This window comes from Pan paniscus, chromosome 10 (assembly GCF_029289425.2).
Source record: "Pan paniscus chromosome 10, NHGRI_mPanPan1-v2.0_pri, whole genome shotgun sequence".
In the NCBI taxonomy this organism is placed as follows: domain Eukaryota; kingdom Metazoa; phylum Chordata; class Mammalia; order Primates; family Hominidae; genus Pan; species Pan paniscus.
In genome coordinates this window covers 128984326-128989850 of record NC_073259.2, presented here as the reverse complement: position 1 = coordinate 128989850, position 5525 = coordinate 128984326, and the positions used below count along the sequence as shown (strand labels likewise).

General features: G+C 46.7%; 2 pseudogenes; both read right to left on the bottom strand.

The window, feature by feature from the left end:
- Positions 1-421: 421 nt before the first annotated feature.
- Positions 422-1253, bottom strand: LOC100991277 (large ribosomal subunit protein uL11-like; annotated as a pseudogene).
- On the bottom strand, positions 1247-3514 carry LOC100991617 (chloride intracellular channel protein 1-like; annotated as a pseudogene).
- Positions 3515-5525: the final 2011 nt, after the last annotated feature.

Here is a 5525-nt window from a genome sequence, read left to right as displayed (position 1 = left end):
GGAGTCAGTGAATATAAAGATAAAGCAATACAAATTATTTATTCTAAAGACCAGAGAGAGAAAAAATAACTGAAAAAATTAAACAGAGTTTTATGGATTTGGGAGGCAACATTAAAAGATCTATATACCCAGCCTGGCCAACATGGTGAAATTCCATCTCTACTAAAAACACAAAAATTGCCAGGCACAGTGGCTGTAATCCCAGCACTTTGGGAGGCCGAGGCAAGCAGATCACCTGAGGTTGAGAGTTCGAGACCAGCCTGACCAACACGGAGAAACCCTGTCTCTACTAAAAATACAAAAATTAGCCAGGCGTGGTGGCGCATGCCTGTAATCCCAACTACTCAGGAGGCTAAGGCAGAAGAATCGCTAGAACCCAGGAGGCGGAGGTTGCAGTGAGCCGAGATTATGCCATTGCACTCCAGATTGGGTGACAAGAGTGAAACTCTATCTTTTTTAAATTTTAAAAATAAAAATAAAAATGTTCTATATACCATATGTAATTTGAATTTCAGAAAAATAGAAGAGGGAGAATGGGGCATTAAAATATTTGACAAAGTATATGCTGATTTCTCAAATTTATTCGAAGACAAATTTTTTTTATTTTGTTATTTTTTCCACAGTTGTCAAATGATCCTTTATTGAAATATTTTCCTTTGTGCCTAACTGGCTGGGCATTCCACAGCACCACTGTTGATGTCATCTATGATGTCTTGAGGGTGGTGGCCATCAATATTATAGCCCACAGACTGGGCAGTCCCCAAGATCTCTTTAATGGTACCAGATAGTTCTCTGGCTAAGGATCAGTACTGCATCTGTCAAGCAATGTTGACAATCTCATCAAAAGTGATACTCCCACTGTGTTTAATGTTTTTCTGTTTCTTTCTGACTCTTGGTGGTTCCTTGAGAGCTTTGATGATCAGGGCAGAGGCAGAAGGCACCACCTCAATCTGGGCTTGTCTGTTCTGAATGGTCAGTTTCATTGTAATACTCAGGCCCTTCCAGTCACCTGTTGCCTTGGCAATGTCATCACCAACCTTTTTTGGAGACAGACCCCGGGGGCCGATCTTGGGGGCCAGCGCAGAAGTGGCACCGACTTCACTTCCGGTGCACCTCAGGTATACGACTTTGATCTCATTGGGGTTGAACTTTGGCGGCGTGGTGGAGGCGGCTGGTGTTGGATGAACCCGGATTCGAGAGACTGAAGAAAGTTGCGCCTTGGCCTCCTCCGAGCCAAAAGCCGAGAGTCGAAGACAAATTTATAGATTCAAAAACCTCAGTGAAGCCCAAGCAGCCTGAATACAAAACAATCTGCCAAGGTATGGCATAGTCATTTTTTTTTTTTTTTTTTGAGACAGACACTCGCTCTGTTGCCCAGGCTGAAGTGCAGTGGGGCAATCTTGGCTCACTGCAAGCTCCGCCTCCCAGGTTCATGCCATTCTCCTGCCTCAGCCTCCCAAGTAGCTGGGACTACAGGCACCCGCCACCACGCCCAGCTAATTTTTTCTATATTTAGTAGAGACAGAGTTTCACCGTGTTAGCCAGGATGGTCTCGATCTCCTGACCTCGTGATCCACCTGCCTCGGCCTCCCAAAGGGCTGGGATTACAGGCATGAGCCACCGCGCCTGGCTCAAATTAGATTTCTATATCCAGTAACACTATCCTTCAAAAATGAAGACAAAACAGAGACATTGTCAGATAAACAAAAACTGAGTTTGTCACCAGCAGACCTGTATTATAAGGAACATCGGCTGGGCACGGTGGCTCACGCCTGTTATCCCAACACTTTGAGAGGCTGAGAAGGGCAGATCATTTGAGGTCAGGAGTTTGAGACCAGCCTGGCCAACATGGTGAAACCCTATCTCTACCAAAAACACAAAAATTAGCCAGGCATGCTGGTGGGCACCTGTAATCCCAGCTACTCGGGGGGCTGAGCCAGGAGAATAGCTTGAACCCAGGAGGCGGAGGCTGCAGTGAGCCAAGATCATGCCATTGCACTCCAGCCTGGGCAGCAGAATGAGACTCCGTCTCAGAAAAAAAAAAAAAACATCAAAGAAAGCTCATCTGGCTGAAGGAGATGATACCGGATAAAAACTCAGATCTATAGGGCCAGGCACGGTGGCTCACGCCTGTAATCCCAACACTTTGGGAGGCTGAGGCAGGCGGATCACGAGGTCAGGAGATCGAGACCATCCTGGCTAACACAGTGAAACCCCGTCTCTACTAAAAATATAAAAAATTAGCCGGGCCTGGTGGCACATGCCTGTAATCCCAGCTACTCAGGAGGCTGAGGCGAGAGAATGGTGTGAACCCAAGAGTTGGAGCTTGCAGTGAGCCGAGATGGTGCCACTGCACTCCAGCCTGGGTGACAGAGTAAGACTCCATCTAAAAAAAAAAAAAAAAAAAAAAACTCAGATCTATAGAAAGGAATAAAAAATTCTTGAGATGGTAAACAGGTGAGTAAATATTTTTAAATTGTATTTACATTTTTTCTTTATTTCTTTAACAGATGCGGCTGTTTATTTATTTTTTTCATTTTTTTCTCTATTTTATTACTGAAATATGTTGTCCTGCCCATCCCACCCCACAATAAAAATCTCACCCAGCCCCCCGTTTCTTTCCCTCATCCCCTCTTCCCCACACCATCCCAGAACAAGTCTTCCAGGATTCCCTGTCCACTGGCCAACTTGGAGTGTGTCCATTGGGTTGCAATATGGAAACCACCAGGGCCTCTGTGGAGAAAATGGAGGGGGTTGAGGGAGTCCCAGGAGGGGCTTATTTGAGGGCATTGGCCCCTTGCTCATAGGCGAGCTGGATCTCCTCATCATCTGGGCAGGTGGAGACGGATTCTTCCCATGCATAAGCATTGCTCAAGTGCTGACGCGTTCCCGGGAAGGCCTCAGGGATGTTAAATCCCCGGTACTTCTTACACACCACCTGTACTATGTGTAGCTTTGGCAACAGGTTGCAGTCAGCCAGGGTGAGCTCATTGCCATTCAGAAACTTCCTCTGCGAGATGCCCTCATCTTCAGCACTGGTTTCATCTACTTCTTTTGGGAGGGGGGATGTTAAGTAACTGTCTAAAACCTTCAGGGCTTCCAGGAGTCCCTTCTGCAGATTATCATTGAGTGCTGGGTTTGAATTCTTGATGTAGGCAGAAAATTTGGCAAATATGTCCAGCCCAGCCGTGTTGGACTCAGGGTTCAGAGCTGCCAGCTTGGGGTATCTCGGAGGGCACAGTACTGCCTCCAGAAATTCCACCATCTTGTTGGTGTCTGTGTGCACTTCAGTGCCATGCAGCAGGAATGGGAGCTGCCCTCCTGGGCACAGCTTCTGCACTCTCTCAGTCTGTCTCTTGGTGTCAGTGGTGGTAACGTTGAAGGTGACTCCTGTGACCCACAGCACTATGAACAGTCTCAGGGAGAAGGGGCGGTTCCCAGTCTCGGCCCCATCACTGCCAGCCTTCACGCACAGTTAGACTGGCAGTTGTTCTTCCGCTGTGGTTGCGTCCCTTTTTTTTTTTTTTTTTTTTCTGAAACAGAGTCTTGCTCTGTAGCCCAGGCTGGACCCAGGCTGGAGTGCAGTGGTGCGATCTTGGCTCACTGCTACCTCCACCTCCCGGGTCCCGGTTCAAGCAATTCTCCTGCCTCAGCCTCCTGAGTAGCTAGGATTACAGGCACGCGCCACTATGCCCAGCTAATGTTTCTATTATTAGTAGAGATGGGGTTTCACCATGTTGGTCAGGCTGGTCTTGAACTCCTGACCTCGTGATCCACCCGCCTGGGCCTCCCAAAGTGCTGGGATTACAGGTGTGAGCCACCGTACCTGGGCCTTCCTTTTTTTTTTTTTTTTTTTTTTAATCATATAGGCACACTGACAGATGTGGCTATTTAAGAGCTAAAGTTATGACATCGTATTGTGGGGTTTATAACAGATGTCATTTATATAATAAGAACAACAAAAGAGGGTGGACATGGAAATAAATGGAACGATATTGTGCAAAGTTCCTACATTTTATGGGAAATAGTACAATATTAATTTTAAGTAGATTGTGGGCCGGGCGCACTGGCTCACTTCCATAATCCCAACACTTTGGGAAGCCGACATGGATGGATCACTTGAGGTCAAGAGTTCAAGACCAGCCTGGCCGACATGGGGAAACCCTGTCTCTACTAAAAATACAAAAATTAGCTGGGCGTGGTGGTACGTGCCTATAATCCCAGCTACTTGGGAGCCTGAGGCATGAGAATCACTTGTACCCGGGAGGCGGAGGTTGTAGTGAACCGAGATGGAACCACTGCCCTCCAGCCTGGGTGACAGGGTGAGACTCCAGCTCAAACATGATAATAATAATAATATTATTAATAATAATAATAATAAAAATAAATAGGCCGGGCGCGGTAGCTCACGCCTGTAATCCCAGCACTTTGGGAGGCCGAGGCGGGCGGATCACGAGATCAAGAGACCGAGACCATCCTGGCTAACATGGTGAAATGCCATCTCTACTAAAAATACAAAAAATTAGCCAGGGGTGGTGGTGGGCACCTGTAGTCCCAGCTACTCGGGAGGCTGAGGCAGGAGAATCGCTTGAACCTGGAAGGTGGAGCTTGCAGTGAGCTAAGATCGTGCCATGGCACTCCAGCCTGGGCAACAGAGGAAGACTCTTTCTCAAAAAAAATAAAATAAAATAAAATAATAATAATAATAACAATTTTAAGTAGATTGTGATAAGTTAAAGCTCATGAGATTCACACTCACTATAGCAGCCGCTTCGACTACAATTTAACGAGGGTACAGCTTTAAAAAAGCCAGTAAAGCCGGGGGCAGTGGCTCACACCTGTAATCCCAGCACTTTGGGAGGCCAAGGCAGGCGGACTGCCTGAACTCAGGAGTTTGAGACCAGCCTGAGCAACATGGTGAAAACCCATCTCTACTAAAATACAAAAGATTAGCTGGGCGTGGCAGCGTGTGCCTGTAATCCCAGCTACTCAGGGGGCTGAGGAAGGAGAACTTCTGGAACCCGGCAGGCAGAAGTTACAGAGAGCCGAGATTGTACCACTGCACTCCAGCCTGGGCAACAAGAGCGAGACTCTGTCTCAAAAAAGAAAAAAGCCAGTAGAGATATTAAAATATAATCATAAAAAATTACTCAGTTAACTCAAAAGAAGGTAGGAAAGGAGAAACAGAAGAACAACAACAAAAAAGATGGAATGAGTAGAAAACAAATAGCAAAATGGCAGAACCAAACCTAAACACATCAACAATTACATCAAATGTAAATGAAATAAATATTCTAATTAAAACACAGAAACGGTTAGGCAGGAGCCGGGCACTGTGGCTTATGCCTGTAATCTCAGTACTTTGGGAGGCTGAGGCTGAGGCTGAGGAAGGTGGATCACCTGAGGTCAGAAGTTCAAGACCAGCCTGGCCAACATGGAGAAACCCTGTCTCTACTAAAAGTACAAAAAGTACCCGGGCGTGGTGGCAGGCGCCTGTAATTCCAGCTACTCATGTGGCTGAGGCA